General features: G+C 46.0%; 1 protein-coding gene across 1 annotated transcript in view; it reads right to left on the bottom strand.

The window, feature by feature from the left end:
- The window catches only part of RNF17 (ring finger protein 17), a 1,084,608-nt gene that overhangs the window by 1,019,980 nt on the left and 43,052 nt on the right, over nucleotides 1-21,576 (bottom strand). The window lies entirely within an intron of this gene.

The raw sequence follows: 21,576 nt of genomic DNA, 5'->3' as shown, positions 1-21,576 counted from the left end.
AATTTTCTTCCTTTGTACCTGGTCCCAGTGTTATCTTCTTAGGCACCGGGCTCTATACCTAAGTTAGTATCTGGCTCTCCGGTAAAGATCTTCTTTTTATCTTCTCTGTTAAACCCAGTTCCATGGATCCAAGTTGTGCATCCTTGTTTAATGTAATGCATTCTTATGCGCTGGTTATTGTTATAATGTAAACCGAAGTGATATGTAACTTGTTACATGAATATCGGTATATAAAAGTGCTAAATAATCATGTAAGAGGATTGCCATTCTGCTTGTCATCAGGGAAGTAAAGCTTACTCAGGGATAAGGAAGAAGCAGCAGCAGCAGCCATGAGGAAAGCAGCACAGTGTTTTACTATCCCTCGTGTGCCTGCTGTCCATTTTCATCCTGAGACCAGCTGTCCCTTCAAAGTCCTATTACTCTATTGCTTGCAGCGATTGCTGTGTTGCTGCTTACCAATAGACATGTGAAAGAAACCAAGATTAGGGAGACGTGGAGCTGAGAGGTAGGCAGAGCCAAGAGTGGAGATGTGGACTAGGAGTTGAAAAGAACAAATGAGGAGGAGGAAGTGACATCATCTTAGCACACGAGCTCCCATCCAGCCCGAGCTTTTTATGAATTTAAAACACTCAGCACATCGCAAATTTTACTACTAATTGGAGGCAGAGACTAAACATCCTCTATAGCAATGGCGGGGAAAAGAAAAAATCGGTAGATTTCCAACAGTTTTCCTACCGCAAGCTGTCGGAGCTGGGACCGAAGGAAGATGACACACAGATGGCAGCCAGCCCAGATCCTGAACAGAGTGAAAATGAGGCAGACTAGTTTAACATCTCGGCGGAGGAAGCTCCGACCTGCAAGGAATTTTCAAAAATTGGTTCTGTGCCTTCCGACAGGATTTTAAAAATTATAAAAAAAAATTCATAGCATGCTAGATTTCCACGAGGAACTGGCCACGATGGGTAACAGGGTAGACGAAATAGACAATCGATTGGATGGCCAAACTGAGCTGACAAAAAATTTACAAGATCTATGCCAAGAAATGCAGGATGAGAATACGGCCATGAGGGCTAAATTAGCCGATTTAGAAAACCGGGCCAGGAGGGGAAATCTCCAGTTTCTAAGGCTAAAAGAATGCGTAGAGAACGCTGACTGCGAGAAAGTGGTGACCAGATTCTGTAATTATTTTACTAAATCCAGAGGGGAATGCCGAATTATCACAAGCTCGACTCTTATTAATCGATCGAGCGTTGAAACCGGCAAGGGCAAATGCTCCCCGGGATATTGTCAGCTTTCATGAATACTCCCAAAAAGAAAAAATAGCAAATGCTGCCAGAAAGTAGAATCATTGGCATTGGGAAAATCAAGAGATCTCCATATACACTGAACTCTCTCAAGTGATGCTTCAAAATCGATTCGATTTTCGTGAAGTCACTCAGTTTCTGAGACAAGAAAACATGAAGTATAGATGGCTACCTCCGTTCGGGCTCTCCTTCACGTGGGACGGGGCCACGTCTCAGATCCGATCTGTGCACGAGGCAGCGGCCATCTTACAAGACAGGGGATTCAAGACAACGCTTAACACAGACCCCGGCACTAGGAAACTTAACGCTATAGAGCAGCACCAGCGATGGCAAAAAGCCAGATCCCGTAACAGCAGATTGAAGAGAAGCTTGGTTCCTAAATTTAAAGCTCCGGTTGAATCGTGACATTGCAAGTATTGAGACCTTATCTAAGAGGTCTGTGTTTCACTTTGTATAACTGGCTGGAAAATGGTTTTCACTTCTGTTATGTGCAGTGTTGTGTGTTTGCACTTTGAGAATGGGTGTTCGGGAGTTCTTGTTAGCTATAATCTTCCTCCAGATAGTAAGAAGAATGGATCTGCAGGGAGGATTGGGCAGAGCCCTTGGGGGAGGGGGAGCAGGGGAATTTATATGCAGGGGGTTATGTTACCAATCAAGGAATGGGGATATCGTTCTTGGGTCACACTGGCACTTCTCTCGGAATCCTTTCCATACTCACATCTTCGCTCATCTCTGATATTTTGAGACCCGCACAGGATACTCATCTCTATGCTCAAATATATGTGGGGTTCCTTAACAACTAATTATGGCACCTGTATGTATTGGATCTATTAACGTAAAATACACCCTTTAAAAGGCGCCTGCTTTTTAAGGAAATAGTGCATCAACAACTAGATTCTTGTAAAAAAAAAAAAAAACAAAAACCCATTTAAAAGCACGCTATGAATACCTCATGGCTTCTAGATCTTACCCTACTCAATACTATGCTCCGTGTTCTAAAGGGGCTAAATATACTGGGGAGGGGATATTATTTTCTTCTCAATTTGTTTTTGAATGCAAACTATGTATTAAGGATCCCGCCAGCAGGTATTTGCTATTGGAGATCATGGTAGATGGTGAGGCAAGGGAAAACTGTTACTTGGGGGGGGTGGGGGGGAGGGATTTTAATCTGGCTCGAGTACTGCATTCAGATGCCTCCAAAGGATACATATCCGCTTGTTCAGGGAATAGACATAGCTTATAGGGGTTAATGGACACACAGCAACTACTTGATGTCTGGAGAACATGTTACCCACACACTGGATTATATACTTATTCCTCCACCCCATAAATCGTACTCTCGAATTGATTATTTTCTAGCAAAGGACTTTTTAATCAGGTGTCAAATGCAGATATAATCCCCTTAGCATGGTCAGATCATGCACTTATCAGTCTAAATATTATATTTGATTCATATGATATATATCCAGAGTGGTGGATGCCTGGAATGCCCTTCCGGAGGAAGTGAAGTCCAAAACTGTGAAGTTTTGTGTGAAGGTCTAGAGGACATGTATAAAGAGGAGGCAGCAAAACACTGCACGGAGCGGCAGTAGCCACAGAGGCATTCACGGAGCGGGATGCCAGTGGTTGGTGTTCCACCTTCTCGGAGCGGAAGGATGAAGGGCTGCCATCTCCAAATTATAAAACAAAACAGGGGTGGGTAAGAGTATGTAAAATTAACGGTGAGTTCAAAAGCTATAGGTATTACCAATTATTAGGCTTGTTCAATATTTGTTGATAGTTAATGTGGCTTTCAATCCATACTTCACTTTCAATGCATATCCAGCATAGCGCTCTGCTTCAACGGCAGGGGAGAAGTAAAACTAATACTTCACGCTTATCCAGCATAGATCTCTGCTTCAACGGCAGAGGAGAAGAAAAATAACCAATAAGTGCTGAATAACAGTCTGGGTAAACATATAAGTATGGGTGTAGCTTGCTTATTGCAGCAGTTACTACCCCCCTAACCAATCAAGCTTGATAGTTCACTTGGATGCAGCTCCATCACTGCTCTCTACATTAATGGTGGGGGTGGAAGGGAAATAGAACCAAAGGTTACTAAGAGCCAAGAGAAACAGATAAGTATGAGGAAAAAAAAAGAAGTGTGAAGCTTGCTGGGCAGACTGGATGGGCCGTTTGGTCTTCTTCTGCCGTCATTTCTATGTTTCTATGTGTTTCTAAGATTCTGGCGACTTAATGAATCCCTCTTGATGGACAAAGTTTAATCAGACTTATCCTCCACATCACAGATTTCTTTCTTAGGAATGATACAGGGTCAGTCTCTCCTCCTTTGGTTTGGGAAGCCTTTAAGGCATACCTTAGAGGGATACTCATTTCTTGGGGAACATTTGTTAAAAAAAGAAATAGGAAAATCCAAACCTAGAGAGATGCTATTATCGACCTGGGACGAAAACACCAAACCATTGGAGATCAAGATAATGACAGTTGTCCAAAGCTAGGGAAGACTTGTTGAGGCTAGAGTCAGCAACATTGGCTCATTGGTTACAAATGACAAAGCAATCTTATTTTGAGGGGGACAACAAAGCAGGGAAAATCTTAGCCAACAAGTTAAAAAAAGACTCAATATCAAAATACTATATCTAAAATTAAAGGGAATGGTGATACCATTCTGACCAATAATACGGATATCAGGAACAGTTTTAGCTTTCTATGCTAATTTATATAGCTCCAATGAGTCTATCCAACAGGGCAATGTGGATGCCTAACTGGACTCCCTCACTCTGTCAATGCTACCTGAAGAGGTGAGGTTAGAGTTGGACACCGAGATCACTACCCCGGAAATATTATCTACTATTCAGTCTCTTAAATCCGGGATATCTCCGGGACCGGATGGCCTCACCGCCAAATTTTATAAACAATATGGATCTTATTTGGTGGCGCAATTACAGAAAGTATAACACTCTTTAAGGGAAGGGGGTTCTCTCACTAATAATGCCAATCTCGCAGGTATAACTGTACTCCCAAAACCAGGCCGTAATCCCACAGTATGTGGTTCGTACCGGCTGATTTCACTGTTAAATCTAGACCTTAAAATTCTGGCAAAAGTCCTTGCAGGTAGGATAAACAACTATCACGCAACTTGTTCACCAAGACCAAGCTGCATTTATTCCAGGGAGATTAGCAGGGGATAATATCCATAAGTTTTTTAATTTAATGTGGGTGGCCCATTCTAGTAAGTTGGAAGACTTTTAATCAATGCTGAAAAAGCATTTGATATGGTGCACTGGCCATTTTTGTTCGGGTATTAAAAAAATGGGATTTGGATCTTATTTCTGCACCTGGATTCACAAACTTAGACAAGCCTAAAGCCTGCCTAAAAATAAATGGGGGCTATTCTAATCACTTTATTGTGGGAGAGAGGGACCAGACAAGGGTGTCCATTATCCCCAGCATTATTTGCCCTCTTTTTGGAACTCTTGGCTATTAGCATTCATCAGAATAATCAAATAAAAGGAATTGAGGTGGGGACACTACATATTGCAGAGATTACTTACCTGATAATCTCGTTTTCCTTTGTGTATGCAGATAGACTCATTACAAATGGGTATAGTGTGCTCGTGCTAGCAGTTGGAGACGGATCTGACGTCAGCACGGGTACATATACCCCCGCAGGAAGTGCAATTCAGTAATCTTCCTTGCAAAAGCTTTATGGATATATGTGTAACTGACCGATCGACTAAATGAACAGGATTACCCTGACCGATTGATAGTAGCTGGAGACCGCCAGTGTTCTCAACCGGAAGGCGTCGACACCCGGCAGGGTGGATGCCCTATTATAAGAAAACATGGCTTACCGTGAGTCTGTGAATCCCCATGTATGCCAGCAGCCGGGCGGGATGCTGAGTCCATCTGCATACACTAAGGAAAACGAGATTATCAGGTAAGTAATCTCTACATTTCCTAGCGTGTAGCAGATGGACTCAAAACAAGTGGGATGTACAAAAGCTACTCCCGGACTGGGTGGGAGGCTGCCCGAGGTCCGTTCAGGATTGCCCTCACAAATGCTGTGTCCTCCCTGGCCTGGACATCCAGATGGTAGAATCTGGAGAAGGTATGGAGGGAGGACCACGTCGCCGCTTTACATATCTCTGCAGGCGACAGCATCCTAGTTTCTGCCCAAGAGGCCGCTTGCGCTCTGGTAGAGTGAGCCTTGACCCGTAGAGGTGGTGGTTTTCCCGCTTCTACGTAGGCCGCCTTGATAACTTCTTTGATCCAGCGGGCTATGGTTGCCCGTGAGGCCGCTTCCCCTTGCTTCTTCCCGCTGTGAAGGACGAACAGGTGGTCCGTCTTTCGTATTGCTTCTGACATTTCCAGGTATCTGGACAGTAGCCTGCCGATGTCGAGATGGCGTAGTATTTGACCTTCTTCCAACTTCTTCAAACCTTCCGTGGTAGGCAAGGATATGGTTTGGTTGAGATGGAAGTGTGAGACTACTTTGGGTAAGAAGGAAGGAACCGTGCGAAGACGGATAGCCTCTGGAATGATTCTGAGAAACGGATCACGGCAGGACAGCGCTTGTAGGTCTGAGATGCGGCGTGCTGAGCATACGGCCAGCAGGAACACCATCTTCAAGGTTAACAAACAGAGGGACAGGCCTCAAAGTGGTCTGAAGGCGTGTCCTGCTAGAAATTCCAAAAATAGGTTGAGGTTCCACAGAGGCACTGGCCACTTCAGTGGCGGGCGAATGTGTTTGACTCCTTTCAGGAAACGTCTGGGTGTGTGGCGATGCTGTTGCCGTCACTCCGGGGACCGTAGCAGGATAGCGCTGCCACTTGAACTTTGATGGAATTGAGGGACAGACCCTTCTGAAGTCCATCTTGCAGGAAATCCAAAATGATAGGGATCTTAGCGGCATGTGGATTGGTGCCATGAGTTTTGCACCAGGCTTCAAATACTCTCCAGATCCTTATATATCAGGGGTGGGCAATTAATTTTCCCATGGGGCCGCATGAGAAATTGGGATGGTTTTAGAGGGCCGGACTAATATAATTAACTCAGTTCTCAATAGCCCTACTTATGAAAAGACAGCAGTTTACCACCAATGCATGTCCTCTGAGAAAACACAACAAATAAGACCGATACAAACGCTTACATGCTAGCAAAATATCTCATCTCGGTAACAGACACAGAACCGACCTAACATACTCCCAGGATCTGTAGTAATGCACATAAATTAATCCGCACACAGTTACACCTGTATTATGGAATACACTCAAACAGGAGCAACCCTATCCATGAAAAGGCAACACTACAAATATTAAATCAGGCCCTAAAAACCAATACACCTCTTATTAGGAAAACAGAACAAGCAAGCAGCTATAGATCCCCACACAGAAATAATTGTAAAACTATACTAATAATCAGAATAAATGTTTCAAAACAGCTATAAACAGAATAACATCCAACAATTAAAAACTCATAAAAACTATTAAACATTCTCCAAACACCAATAAAATATTTCAAAAAAGCAGACATCACACAATTAAAATGGCAGTCAAGAAAAATAAACTTAAAGCCACCTTTACTTACCCCCTCCAGCAGCTCTCCCACTCCCCTTCCCTGCAGGCCGTGGCACACACCAGAAGCAGCAGTAGAAGCTAAGCTCTATATTTATGGTCCTCTTCCTTACTGCCCATGTCTCTCTCACACACACCATACCAGTCATGCCCCCATGACCAGTTTCTGTCTCTCACACCCCAATCATCTCCCAAACAGTCTTTGGCACACACACACCAGTCACCTTCCTGAACAGTTTCTCTCATGCCATACACACACACACATACACAGGCTTCCCACTCCCGTGTTCTACTTACATATATGGGCTTCTCACTCTCATAATCACTTTCTCTGTCTCTCTCTCACACACACACACACACTCATTCACCAGTCTCTCACTCCCATGCTTGTTCTCTCCACATGCACAGGCTTCTCATTCCCATAATCACTTTCTTTCTCTCTCTCACACACACACACAGCAGTCTCACTCCCATGTTCTCTTTCAGATATACAGGCTTCTCCCTCCCATGATGTGTCTCACACACACCCAGGTTTCTCACTCCCATGCTCACTCTTCACATGCACAGGCTTCTCATTCCCATAATCACTTTATTTCTCTCTCACACACACACACACACACACCAGTCACCTGATCTCACTCATGCATACACACACACAGGCTTCCCACTCCCAAGTTCTCTTTCAGATATACAGGCTTCTCCCTCCCATGCTGTGTCTCACACACACCCAGGTTTCTCACTCTCATGCTCACTCTCTTCACATCAGTGGCGTAGCCAGAATTGATTTTTTGGGTGGGCACAAGGTTAACATGGGTGGGCTGTAGGCATGCAGGTCTACTAGTTGTTTTTTTACTGATAAATAATGCCAAATTATGCAGCATAGCATTCACATCTACGCCTAAGTATGAGATTTACTTAATGATACAAACATAATTCACGGTGATTTGTGGTACTTTAGCCTTATTATTACGATTTTATACACGGCTCCTACCTGTCCATAAATTTTGAGAGAGCGGTTGTGTTGCTTATATTTAAATTGCTAACATCTCAAAATATAGATATATATTTTCACCTTTGTTGTCTGATCATTGTATTTTTCTAATCAGTTGTTCCTGGTCTCTTTTTCCCATTTTTTCCCTTATAGCTCATTTCCTAATTCCTTTTCAGTGTCTTTCTTCTATTACTGTCTTCTTCCCTTCCACACACACACACTTTCTCTCACAGACTCCCTCTCACACACTCAAGCTCTCACTCTCATATGCTCTCCCCCCCCCCCCCCCCCAGCTCACATTCTCTGCAGACACACATACAAGTTCTCACTTTCTCACCCCTCCCCAGGCTTATATTCTTATGCACACACAGACGCACATCCAGGCACCCATTCTCACCCACAAACCCATGCTCCCAGTCTCACCCACACATATTCAAGCTCCCATTCTCATCCATACATACACATTTAAGGTCCTATTCTCACCCACACATACACACATTCAAGCACCCATTCTTATCCACATATTCAAGCTTCCATTCTCACCCACCCACACAAACCCAGGCTCTCATTCTCACCCATATATACACATATTCAAGCTCCCATTCTCACCCACCCACAAACCCAGGCTCCCATTCTCACCCTCACATACACACATTCAAGCTCCCATTCACCCACATATTCAAGCTTCCATTCTCACCCACACATACACACATTCAAGCTCCCATTCTCACCCACACACAAACCCAGGCTCCCATTCTCACCCTCACATACACACATTCGAGCTCCCATTCACCCACATATTCAAGCTTCCATTCTCACCCACATACACACCCAGGCTCCAGTTTTCACCCACACACACTCCCATTCTCATCCACACATACACATTGAAGCACGTGCACAGCTTCCGCTTCCTCCCCCCAAAGCAGGAAGATCAGCTGCCTCTCCTGCTGCCACCGGACTCCTGCTATCTTCGGGCGTCGGGCGGTATGGCCCGCCGAACTTCCTGTCGGGGGGGGGGGGGGAGCGGAAGCGCAGCGCACAACGTCCGCTTCCTCCCTCCCCCCGCCCCCCCCCCAAGCAGGAAGATCGGCGGGCCAGACACCCGAAGATAGCAGGAGGCCGGTGGCAGCAGGAGAGGCCAACTGATCTTCCTGTTTTGGGGGAGAAAGCAAAAGCAGAAGCTGTGCGCGGCGCTTCCGCTCCCCCACCCCCAAACAGGAAGTTCGGCGGGCCGTTTGGCCCGAAGATAGCAGGAGAACGGGTGGCAGCAGGATAGGCCAGCTGATCTTCCTGCATTGGGGGGGAGGAAGCGGAAGCTGCGCGCGGCGCTTCCGCCCCCCCCCCCCCCCCCCCCCCCCCTCAACAGGAAGACAGATTTGGCCATACGGCCGCAGCAGCGCTTCCCCATGTGTGCCGTGATGGCGCGCGAGGCGTGGGTTCTCTTGTTCGCTGTCGCGGGGATGGGATCCCGCGACAGCCTTGCAGTTCCGGTGCCAGTTAGGTGGGCCTGGGTCTAAGTTGGGTGGGCACCTGCCCACCCAGGCCCACCCGTGGCTACGCCACTGACTTCTAACACCGCTGCCGTTACCACTGGGCTTGAACGTGCTGACAGCCCAGCGGCAACGGCAGCGGGAGAGACTGGGAGCGCGCGCCGCGGACCGGTGGTTGGGGACCCCTGAAAAAAGACCACGAAAGGCGGAACTGTGACATATGTAGGAAAGAAACTCGAGCGAAGGCACGCTGCCCGATTGCCCAGCACCGGCCAATCGGGCAGCGTGCCTTCGCTTGAGTCACTCCCTCCCCCCCACCGGACGCTGTAAAAAAAAAAAAAAAAAAAAAAAAAAACAGTTCATTCTCCGCTCCCTCGCTCCCCGATTGGCAGGCCAATCGGGGAGCGAGGGAGCGGAGAATGAACTGCTGCCTTCCCTCTGCAAGGGAAGGCAGCGTGCCTCATTCCCCGTCTGCTCTCAGTAGTGGGCGGGCCGGTCACAGACCGTAGGCGGGCTGGATTCAGCCTGCGGGTCGCCCCTTGCCCAGGTCTGTTATATATGTTAGTGATATGGAGAACTTGCGTGCTCTGAGGAGTGTATCTATTACCGGCCCCAAGTATCCTCTTTTCTTCAGTCCAGCCCTCTCAATGGCCAGACCGTAAGAGAATTGAGCCGGATCCTCGTGGAGGATGGGACCTTGCCGCAGCAGGTCCCTGTGTGGAGGCAGGGGAAATGGAGTCCCTGCCAGTAGTCTTCTCATGTCTGCGTACCAGGGTCTTCTTGGCCAGTCCGGGGCCACTAGAAGAACTAGTCCTCTGTGCCACTGAATCCTGTGTATAATGGCGCACAGCAGGAGCCATGGAGGAAAGGCATATAGCAGGATCCCCCGAGGCCATGGCTGTACCAGGGCATCGATCCCCTGGGATAGAGGATCCCGCCTGCAGCTGAAGTATCTGGGTACTTGCACGTTGGACCTGTCCGCTAGTAGGTCCATGCCCGGAGTCCCCCCACCGATCCACAATCATCTGGAAAGCTGTGGGCGACAGCTGCCATTCCCCCGGACTTAGGCTTTCTCTGCTGAGGAAGTCTGCCGAGGTGTTGTCCTTCCCAGCGATGTGGACGGCAGAGATGTCCTGGAGATTCGCTTCCGCCCAAGTCATCAGGGGGGCTATTTCTAGGGATACCTGTTGGCTTCTGGTTCCGCCATGTCGGTTGATGTATGCCACCGTGGTGGCGTTGTCCGACATCACTCTGACCGCTCTGTTTCGAAGCCTGTGGGCAAATCGCAGGCACGCTAGCCTGACTGCCCGTGCCTCTAGTCCAGGGGTCAGGAACCTTTTTGGCTGAGAGAGCCATAAACGCCACATATTTTAAAATGTAATTCCATGAGAGCCATACAATATGTTTAAAACTAAATACAAGTAAATGTGTGCATTTTATGTAAGATCACACTTTTAAAGTACAATAAGTCTCTGAAAATATTACACCAGGCCTTAAGACACCAATACATCTCCTATTAGGAAAACGGACCAAGTCAGGCTGCTATAGAGTCCTACACAGAAACTACACGCCAGCAGAAAACCTCACCTGAATCACGTGCTGTCCCTCACCTAACATAGAATAAAGAGACCAAAACGCATAACAAGAATCATGCAGACAAAAACTGAATTGGAAACCGCAACAAGCCAGAGTCTCTGTATGCAGTGTAACAAAGGAAAAAAGAAACATCACACATCCTTATAAAACAAATCAAGAAATATAAAATCATCAGCAGTAAAACTGTACTAACAAAAAGAACATATTTCGAAACAGCTGATGAGTGGAATATCCAATAATTAAAAACTCATATAAAACATTTCCAGATACCAACAAAATATTTCAAAATAGCAGACACAAAGATCCAGTAATGAAAAATAATAAGGATACAAAAATTTTTTTGCTCTGCATACCTGGGAACGTTTGATATCCAGGTGTCCTGAGATTGTTCTGAATTAGCAGGAGGTGGGGTGGTTTGCTTGGAACTTTCTCCTCTCTCAGTCACATACCAGCGCTCTCTCTCACACTGGCTCTCAATGACACACCTATACACACATGCTCTCAGTCACTCACATATACAAATGTTTTTTCTCTCTCACTTATATAGGCTCTTAATTACACATTTACACACATGCTGTCTATCTTTTCACGCTTACACACACACAGGCTTTCAATCACATAAATACATGCTGTCTTTTTCTCTCACACACAGACTCTCATTCACATGCTTACAAACATGTGCTCTCTTTCTCTCACTTACACACAGGCTCTCAATCACATACTCACATGCTCCATCACCTAAACCAGCTGTCAGACACACATGATCTCTCTCTTACTTATACACACAGGCTCTTAATCATACATACACATGATCTCTCTCACACACAAAGGATCTCAATCATACACACATACTCTTTCAAACAAACAGGTTTTCAATTACAAACTTACACATACAGGTTCCCAATGGTAAACTTATATTCATGCTCTCTCTCTCTCACAGGCAGGCTCTCAATCACAGACATACTCTCTTTCACATATACAGGCTCTCAATCATTCACATACATGCAATCTCTCACTCACACACACAGGATCTCAAACACACATGCTTGCTCGCTCATTCATTCACTCTCTCTCTCCCCCCCCGGGAACTCGCGGCAGCAGCAGCCACCTCCCAACGCTAACCTCCTTCATTTTCAGCCCTCGCGGAGGCGAAGGCGGAGTCCCATCGGCCGCGGTTGAAGATTTTCATTTTCCTCCGAGCCGCGCTGCAGTCTTCTTCCCTCGGACACTAGCGTGCCTGCGCGGGTCTTCCCGCGCAGGCACCCGATGCTCTCCACTTCCTCTTCCGGGCCGCGGGAAGAAGAGAGCACCGGCGTGCTCTCTTCTTCCCGCATTTTAAGCCCGGGCGGCGGAGGACCGGGGAGCAGCTGGGTCAGCGGGGAACCGCGAAGTATGGCGACACTTGTCTGCGAGCCAGATGCAGCCCTCAAAAGAGCCATATCTGGCTCGCGAGCCATGGGTTCCCGACCCCTGCTCTAGTCGGTTGATGTTCCACCCTGACTCTTCTCTGTTCCACCGCCCTTGGGCAGTGAGTTCTTCGCAATGTGCTCCCCATCCGTTCAGGCTGGCATCTGTAGTAAACAGGGTCCAGGTTGGGGAGGACATTTTTGACCCCCGGCTCATGTGGCCGGGCTGCAACCACCACCGTAGCTGATTCCGCACTCTGGCTGGTAGAGGTAGTTGTACGGTGTAGTTCTGTCATCGTGGGCTCCACCGAGATAGGAGGGCGCGTTGTAATGGTCTCATATGAGCCCGCGCCCATGGTATCACCTCCAGAGTGGATGCCATAAGGCCGAGGACCTGTAAGTAATCCCAAGCTGTGGGCCGGGTGGCGCTCAGCAGGACCTGCAGACAATTCCGGAGCTTTGATCTTCTCTTGGAGGTCAGGCTGACCTTGTCTTCCTGGGTGTCGAATCGGACTCCTAGGTATTCCAGCAACTGAGAAGGCTGTAGGGAACTCTTGTTCAAGTTTACTACCCATCCTAGGCTTTCCAGAAGAGCTATAACTCTGTTGGTTGCCTGGTGGCTCTCCTCCGGTGACTTTGCCCTGATCAGCCAATCGTCCAGGTAGGGATGGACGAGGATTCCTTCCTTCCTGAGGGACGCTGCCACTACTACTATGACCTTGGTAAAGGTCCGCGGTGCGGTGGCTAACCCTAAGGGTAAAGCTCGGAACTGGAAGTGTTGGTTCAGGACTTTGAAGCGTAAATAGCGCTGGTGATCCCGATGGATTTGGATATGCAAGTAGGCTTCCGACAGATCTAGGGATGTGAGAAACTCCCCTGGCTCTACTGAATTTTTGACAGACCGCAGAGTTTCCATGCGAAAGCTGGGGACCCGTAGGTGTCTGTTGACTGACTTGAGGTCCAGGACGGGCCTGAAAGTGCCCTCCTTCTTGAGCACTATGAAATAAATAGAATAATGCCCAGAATTTTTTTCCCCTGCAGGCATTGGGATTATGGCTTTTAGGGACAGGAGCCTCTGCAAGGTAACTTCTAGTGCCGTCTTCTTGAGGGGTGAACAAGGAGATTCCACAAACTTGTCCAGTGGGAGCCGAAGAAAGTCCAGGTAGTACCCTTCTCGGATGATGGCGAGGACCCACTGGTCCGAGGTAATCTCGACCCACCTGCGGTAGAAGAGGTTTAGCCTGCCCCCTATGGCTGCTACCCCCGGATGGGACGGCTGATTGTCATTGTGGGGTACGGCCGGGACCCAAACCAGAGACGGTTCCCCTCTTGTTGTGCTTAGTCCGAAAGGACTGGTTCCTGGCCTGCGAATGAAGTGCTTGGTAGCGAGTCCTGTAAGGGTTGAAGCGCTGAGAGTTTCTACCTCTGGATGGTCTAGGAAAAGGGCGCTGGCTCCTCCTTGGCCTGTCTTCTGGTAGACGGGGTAATGGAGAGGCGCCCCACTTATTGGCCAGTTTCTCGAGGTCGCTGCCGAACAGGAGGGATCCCTTAAAGGGCATTCTTGCGAGACGTGTCTTGGAAGAGGAGTCGGCCGACCAATTATGTAGCCAGAGCTGCCTCCTGGCTGCCACTGCGGATGACACTCCCTTGGCTGCCGTACGGACTAGGTCGGAGGCTGCGTCAGTGAGGAATGAGAGAGCTGATTCCATCTCTTCTCCCGGGGTGTTGTTCCTAGCCTGTGATAAACAGGAATGCGTCACCACGGTGCAGCAGGTTGCAATTCGTAGGGACATGGCTGCCACCTCAAAGACTTGTTTCAGAATGGCGTCCATGCGCCAGTCGTGTGTATCCTTGAGGGCCATCCCCCCCTTCCACCGGAATGGTGGTGCGTTTCACAATTGCGCTAACTATGGCATCTACCTGAGGGCACGCCAGCATTTCCTTAGTTGCCGGGTCTAAGGGGTACATGCCAGCCAAGGCCCGACCCCCTTTGAATGAGGCCTCCAGCGCATTCCATTCCAGATCGATTAGCTGCTGTGCTGCTTGTAGGAGGGGAAAATGGTGAGTCATTTGGCGCAGGCCCTCTAACAGGGGGTTCATTCTAGGTTCCCCTGGGGTGTCATGGCCCAGGAGAGCCAGTTCCGACAGGCATTGAGAGATCAGGCCTGGGAGATCCTCTTTCAGAAAGAAGCGCCTCATGGTCCGATATGGTTGAATCCCAGAGGGAAGTTCTCCCTCCTCGGGGGGCTCTTCGTCTTCCTCAGGGCAATCTGAATCCCCATAAGTGGGGGTTCCGGGTGGCGAGTGGCCGTGCCTAGGCCTTGAGGGTCCAGGGGCCAGGTCATCCGGTACATATGGACCCGTTCGGGGAGCAGACTGCATTGTGACAAAGGCATGAATGCCCTTGAATAATTCCACCCAGGAGAGCGAAGCAGGATCTGGCCTTAGGGGCACCAGGTCTCTCGGGTTCCCTGGCAGCTCACCGCTGCCCGCTAGGTCCGGGGTGTTCCCTGAGGAACTGGGAAGTACGCTGGGCTGCGACCCGTCCTGGAACTCCCAGGGCCTCTTCATATTGGGCACATAGGGAGTCTGCTTCCTCGCTCTGTGTGGCTCTGAGGTTGCATGCAGAGCAGAGGCTTATGCCTGATTCTGGAAGTGCCGGCTCCGCTGACGCATGGGCTCTCTTATGCTCCATCTCGTCTGTTAACTCAGCTAGAGTCTGCACTTTGTAATATGCGCGCCTACCAATATACGCTTATCCACGTGCGCCTAGCAACGGGCGCGTAGCAACCTGCACCTATCAATGTTTGCGTAGCACATGCGCCTATTGTGCGGTGACGAACCAGGGCAGAAGGCGGCGGCGAGCAGGCAGGCAAAATGGCGACCCCCTTGGCGGGTTGCCACGTAGGCAGACTGCTAATCCGTGCTTCCTCTGAGACCAACAAGTAAAGATGTACGCCTTACCTTGTCTTCAGCGCTTCCCGGCTGCGACCCGGGCGGTCTCCGGCTGTGGGGGAGAGGGTGATTACCGTCACCGCCGCGCTCGAGGAAGTGCACCTGCTGCCTTCTAGGCCGCGCCCGAGCCCTTCTCACTCGGGGGCTAGGTCCCTGCCGCGAGTTGGCCACCGGACCGAGGCTCTTACCTCCGAGGGACCTCGGAAATCGCCTCGGGAAACTCAACTGGGGGAGGGACTGAATGGTATCACCGCAGGAGTGCGGGGCTCGTCTTCAGGTAGGTTTCTTCTATGAATTTAGTCGTTAGAATTTGGAAAAACGCTCAGCGAGCGTGAGGTAGCTCCAAACTGCTTTGGAGACGGAAATTACTGAATTGCTGCACTTCCTGCGGGGGTTTATGTACCCGTGCTGATGTCAGATCCGTCTCCAACTGCTAGCACGAGCACACTATACCCACTTGTTTTGAGTCCATCTGCTACACGCTAGGAAAATTCAAATTTGTTGCTAGGGAATATGATTAGTGCAGTTAGTGTAGCTGGGTTTAAAAAAGGATTGGATAAGTTCTTGGAGGAGAGTCCATTACCTGCTATTAATCAAGTTGACTTAGAAAATAACCACTGCTATTATTTATTTATTTATTTATTTATTGTTTTTGTTATACCGAGTTTCATGATAGGCATCACATCAACCCGGTTTACAAATAACAAGGAGTGTAAAGCATAACGTAACGTAAAAAACAATATTTTCAATAAGAACCTTGAACTTTAAATACAGTGAATCAGAAAAAGGGAGAGGGAAAGTTACAAAAAACAAGGAAAATAAACTTGGGATGGAAGGGGAGAAATTGAACAGCACAATATTTATATTTCAGCCTATACATCAGTAGCATGGGAAATACTTAGTTTTTGGGTACTTGTAGCCTGGATTGGCCACTGTTGGAAACAAGATGTGGAACAAGATGTGAGCTCTCTCGCGGCGTTCCCTTCCCGCTGCAAAGATCCCCAGCTCCAGCTCTCTGCCTCAACTCCTCTGCAGGGGCCTTAGTGACCTAGCCGGGACTCGAGCCTACTCGGCGAACTAGTTCGTGCAGCACAGTTAAAAATCGCATAGAAACAGCAAGGAAGGAGTGAATCGCTGCCAGCTAACTGGGTGAGCTAACCACGCCCCCTTGAGGCTTCCAGCCAATCCAAGCAGTAAAAAGATCTTTAAATTTGTGAACTCTCACGGCGTCGCGCGACGTAAGGGGCCTGCCCCTTAGAGCGCCCCAAGACTAAATCCTACTCCACTGATATAACTACCGCTCTTCAAATTTAAAATCATTGAAACTTTCTTACTCAACCATTCCTGGTAACAAACAGATCCAAACCTCCTACTCCTCCAAGTATCAAACAAATTAATGAAACACACTCTTAATACAACAAACAGCAACGTCTCCTTCCAAACATCATCCTTTCTATTCCTACTCACTAACCACCACTCATAAGTTCTCCCTCGACTTCCAATTCCAGACCTCATCCATCTCCCAACCCACAACCACTAAGATCTCTTATAACTCATACTTCGACCTCCTCTTTCAAATATCCTCTTCACTCACAACACGGACAACACCCAACAACTTCTAGAACCATCTTTCACACTCTTTTTTACAACGCTCCTCCTACTCTCAAGCTTAAAGCAACCAAACTACTTATAACCACACTCCTTCAGACACCACCCTGTTTTTGCATTCAACTCTCCCCCAACTCTATCCTAACTCACATCTGATCCCCAGCCAACACTCAGTTGTATTTTCAACATTCTCCAACACAGATATCAGACCTCAATCAATATCCAAACATTAATATAAATCCTTATACCTTTCAACTCTGCAAAACCCTCCTGCATGACCCTTCCAAAGTCAACTTCCACACTACTTTAATTATTCACTGTCAACTAGACAAGGAGGGAAAAAAAAAAAATTCTAGCATTCTTCAACTCAACTAAGGAGAACACCTGAGCTCAAGTAATTAGCAGTCATATTCATCATGGCTTCTCCAACCTCGACCCAGAGAAGAAACTGTCATCTGATTAACATCCCACTACTGAACCTCGCCAAAAACCTACTCTACACCTTACTTTCTTCCTGATAAATGCTCAATCTGACAAAGAAATTCATGATAATCTCAGACCTGATCCAAGAAAAGAACCCAGACTTCTTTGCCATAACAGAAACTTGGCTCAAAGATACTGATCAAGTCCTGATAAACCATCTAACCAACAATGCATACGACATTCTCTATCCCACGCAAATCTCGCAGAGGAGGTGGCCTCCTACTCATCATAAAAAAACACTTCTCTAGGAAGCTAATACCACACAACCTCCCTAATAAATACGAATTTGCTCTTCTCGAATCAGAACTTCTACAAATATGTCTAGTGTATTACCTACCCAAGCTTCTCGACAACGATATCTCCCCCCCTTCTAGAATTCTTTGTAACAAACATTAGCATAAAAAAACCTTCGATAATACTTGGCGACTTTAACCTTCACACAGACTCAAACCCCAGATCACAAAACTGCCAAACCATGATTGACTTGCTTTATAGCCTAAACCTGATTCAACTAGTAAACAACCCAACTCAAAGCAGGCCACACGCTGGACTTAATTTTCATAAATCAATACTTCCTCGACTCTACAGTCTCCCATATGCCTGTTCCATGGTCAGATCACCACCTAATACAATGCAATACACGAGTTCTTAACAAAACAAGAACAAAGGAACAAATTTCCTTCAAATACCGACCCCCCTTCGATCCTGACACTCTTCAACAGGAACTGGGGAAACTAATGAACCTTGACCTAACCAATATACACAACACCATTCAATCCTGGTTTCATCTTACAAAACAAACTGCAAATAACAAACCCCGAAAAATTGAAATCGATAAAACAAAACAGGGAGAAAAACAACCCCTGGTTTAACTCCCACCTCAGATCTATGAAATCCAGCCTCAGAAAATTGGAAAAAGAATGGTCTAAAGCCAAAAGCCCAGCAACCCTGCAGCGATACCGCACGCAACTTGCCAACTATAAGAAAATGATTCTGAACGCCAAACCCAACTATTATAGCCTAAAGATAAAAAAAACTCAACAAATAAATCCAACTCCCTCTTCAACATAGTCAAAAACCTTATAGAAGAAAAACAGCAAAACACTCCCCCACTGCAGATGCAATTAACCTAAGTCAAGACCTTGCCATCTTCTTTAGGAATAAAATAAACAAAATAACTGACTCCTTTAAGAACTCTGCAATTACTGTCATTCCATCCGACTTACCAATTATAACACCCTGGCTGAACTTTGAACCAATTTCAAATACCGAAAGAGAAAAGATGCTACAAAAAATTAACCCAGCCCGACATGAACTGGTTACTATCCCAACCCGCTCGTTCAAGGAAATGGCTCATATTATAGCCCCAACTTTAACTGCCATAATTAACAAATCTCTTGAAGAGGGAAAACTTCCAGCAATCCTAAAAACAGCAACAATAACCCCAATTTTGAAAAAAAAGAACCTGGACCCAAAAGATCTAAATAACTACCAGCCTCTCTCAAGCCTTCCATTAACTCGCCAAGATGACAGAGAAAGCAGCCTTGAAACAGCTCAACGAGCACTTAGAAAATTACAACATTCTTCATCCCTCTCAACACGGTTTCAGAAAGAACCGCAGCACCGAAACCCTCCTACTCAATTTATTGAACAAAATAATAAGAGAATTTGACAACAAATTAAACCACCTATTAATCCTTCTTGATCTTTCTGCGGCTTTTGACACAGTTGATCACAAAAAATTAATTTCAAGTCTTGCAAATATAGGCCTATCTGACAAAACCTTAGACTGGTTCTCCTCATTCTTATCCGACAGGTTCTTCAAAGTAACCCTGAATAATAAATCATCCGAACCCTGTCCCCTTGAAACTGGAGTACCACAAGGGTCCGCCCTCTCGGCCACCCTCTTTAACATATACTTACTCCCTCTCTGTCAATTTATCTCAAGCCTTGGCATTACATTCTTTTTATACGCCAATGACATCCAATTACTCATCCCTATAACCGCCATCGAAGATGCCATCAACCTTACAACAAACCACCTCATCTCAATCAAAAATCTTCTAAACCAATTAAAATTATGCCTCAATATGAACAAAACTGAATGCATCCTCATCAATAGAAACAACTCCATTCAAATAACCACAATGCCGTATATACAAATTGATAACACCATAATCCATCTGAAGAGCTTTGTAAAAGACCTTGGTATATGGATAGATAATGATCTGAACTTCAAAAAGTGTATAACAATGAAAACAAAAGAAGGCTTCCACAAGCTTCATATTCTAAAACACCTTAAACCTCTCTTATTCCCACAAGACTTCAGAACTGTCCTGCAATCTCTAATCTTCTCAAGTCTTGATTACTGCAACTCACTCCTCATTGGCCTCCCCAAATCACCATTAAAACCACTTCAATTGTTGCAGAATGCGGCAGCCAGAGTTCTCACTGGCACAAAGAAATTTGATCACATCACTCCGGTTCTGAAGAGTCTTCACTGGTTGCCGATCGAACAAAGGATCATGTATAAGTCTCTAACCTTACTTCATAACGAAATACACAAAGCAAACAATGCCCTCTACCAAATGATCCAACTTCACATAACACCTCGCTCAACAAGAAATACCAATAAACTCAAATTAGTCATACCCTTCCTACCCTCTGCTAAACTATCTAACACCAGAAATAGAGCCTTCTCAATCGCAGGACCAAAAGCATGGAACTCTTTACCAAACTACCTAACCTCTATTAATGACTGCAAATCTTTCAAAAAAACTCAAAACCTGGTTAGACAAACTTTCACAGATGGTATTGGATAAACTAACCCTCTCATATCCAGTTCTACATCCCCTCTTATTTTCTTTTATTCTACTCTCTCCTGATATGCCCTTTTTGTCTCACTAATCCACCCCATCCCCCATATGAGCTAGTACACCCATTTAACTCATTTCAATTTTAAAGGGTACATTAACTCTCTTTCGATGTAAAGTAAACATCTATATATTATATCATGTTCTAGCACCTTTCATGAGTCACAATTGATAACCGACTTAAGTTATTTTTTCTTGTTTACCTGTTCATAATCTTTAACTGAGGCTGAAATGTATCTAGTTTTTTTGTAAACTTGTCAATATGTTAACATACGGAAGTGTTATATGTACTAAGTTGTTTATAATGTAAACCGGAGTGAAGGCAATTTGTTATACTTCGGTATAAAAAAGACTCTAAATAAAATAAATAAATAAGATGCTGGGCTTGATGGACCCTTATGTTCTTATGAGAATAGCACACTTTTCCATTATCGACTCCATCAGGGATATCAACCACTTGTGTGGAGAGCTTGGTCATGCTTGTCCACAGAGAAAGCTTAATCAGTAGGGAGAAAGGGATATGGAAGGCTGGGAGATATGGAAGAAAAAAGTCAGTGAGCAAGGGCTGAGGGCCAACAGAGACGAAGGCTCAGAAGTGTCTGAGAAAATGAAGTGAAAGGGAGGAAATTGAATAACTGAAGGATGAGAAATGAGAGGCAGAGAAGAAAAGCATGGAGAGACAGCTTGAGAAGAAAAATGGAAACAAATGAGACTAAAAAGTAAGGTCTGAGAAACACAAGGGAGAAATGGATGAAGAAACAAGACAAACTGAAGACAAGAAAAAATGGAAAGGAGAACCAGGAAACAATGTTAGAGAATAGGGAAAACAGTTGAAATCAAGGAAGAGAATTAAAAAAAAAACAAAAAAAACCTAACTATAGTATTTCCTCTAAATTTTGACAACCAAGAGAAAACGAGACATCTCACCCTATCAAAGAGGTACATTAGTCATGAAAGGTTGAGAACCACTAACCCTCACAATTTGCCCAAGCCTCACTTATCCACAATAAACAAGTAGCTAGAACATTAAGTCTCAGGCACTAGAGAGCACAAGGCAGTGCTGTAGTCAAGACAGATTAATAGGTGGTCAGGGTTGTCTAACACACATTGGTTCTTTATAAAATAAGATATACAAAATATTTCCAGAATTTGATAAAATATTATTCCCTATTTCAAAAACAACCAAATCCCAAAAATCATGTGTTGCACTTAAACAAATAAACAAAACAAGACCAACGATGGAGACATATGATATTCTTCTGTATAGATGCACTTTGTAAATTTATAGCATTGT

This window comes from Rhinatrema bivittatum, chromosome 5 (assembly GCF_901001135.1).
Source record: "Rhinatrema bivittatum chromosome 5, aRhiBiv1.1, whole genome shotgun sequence".
In the NCBI taxonomy this organism is placed as follows: domain Eukaryota; kingdom Metazoa; phylum Chordata; class Amphibia; order Gymnophiona; family Rhinatrematidae; genus Rhinatrema; species Rhinatrema bivittatum.
The sequence above is the reverse complement of the archived record's forward strand: the minus strand, read 5'-3'. Positions and strand labels throughout refer to the sequence as shown.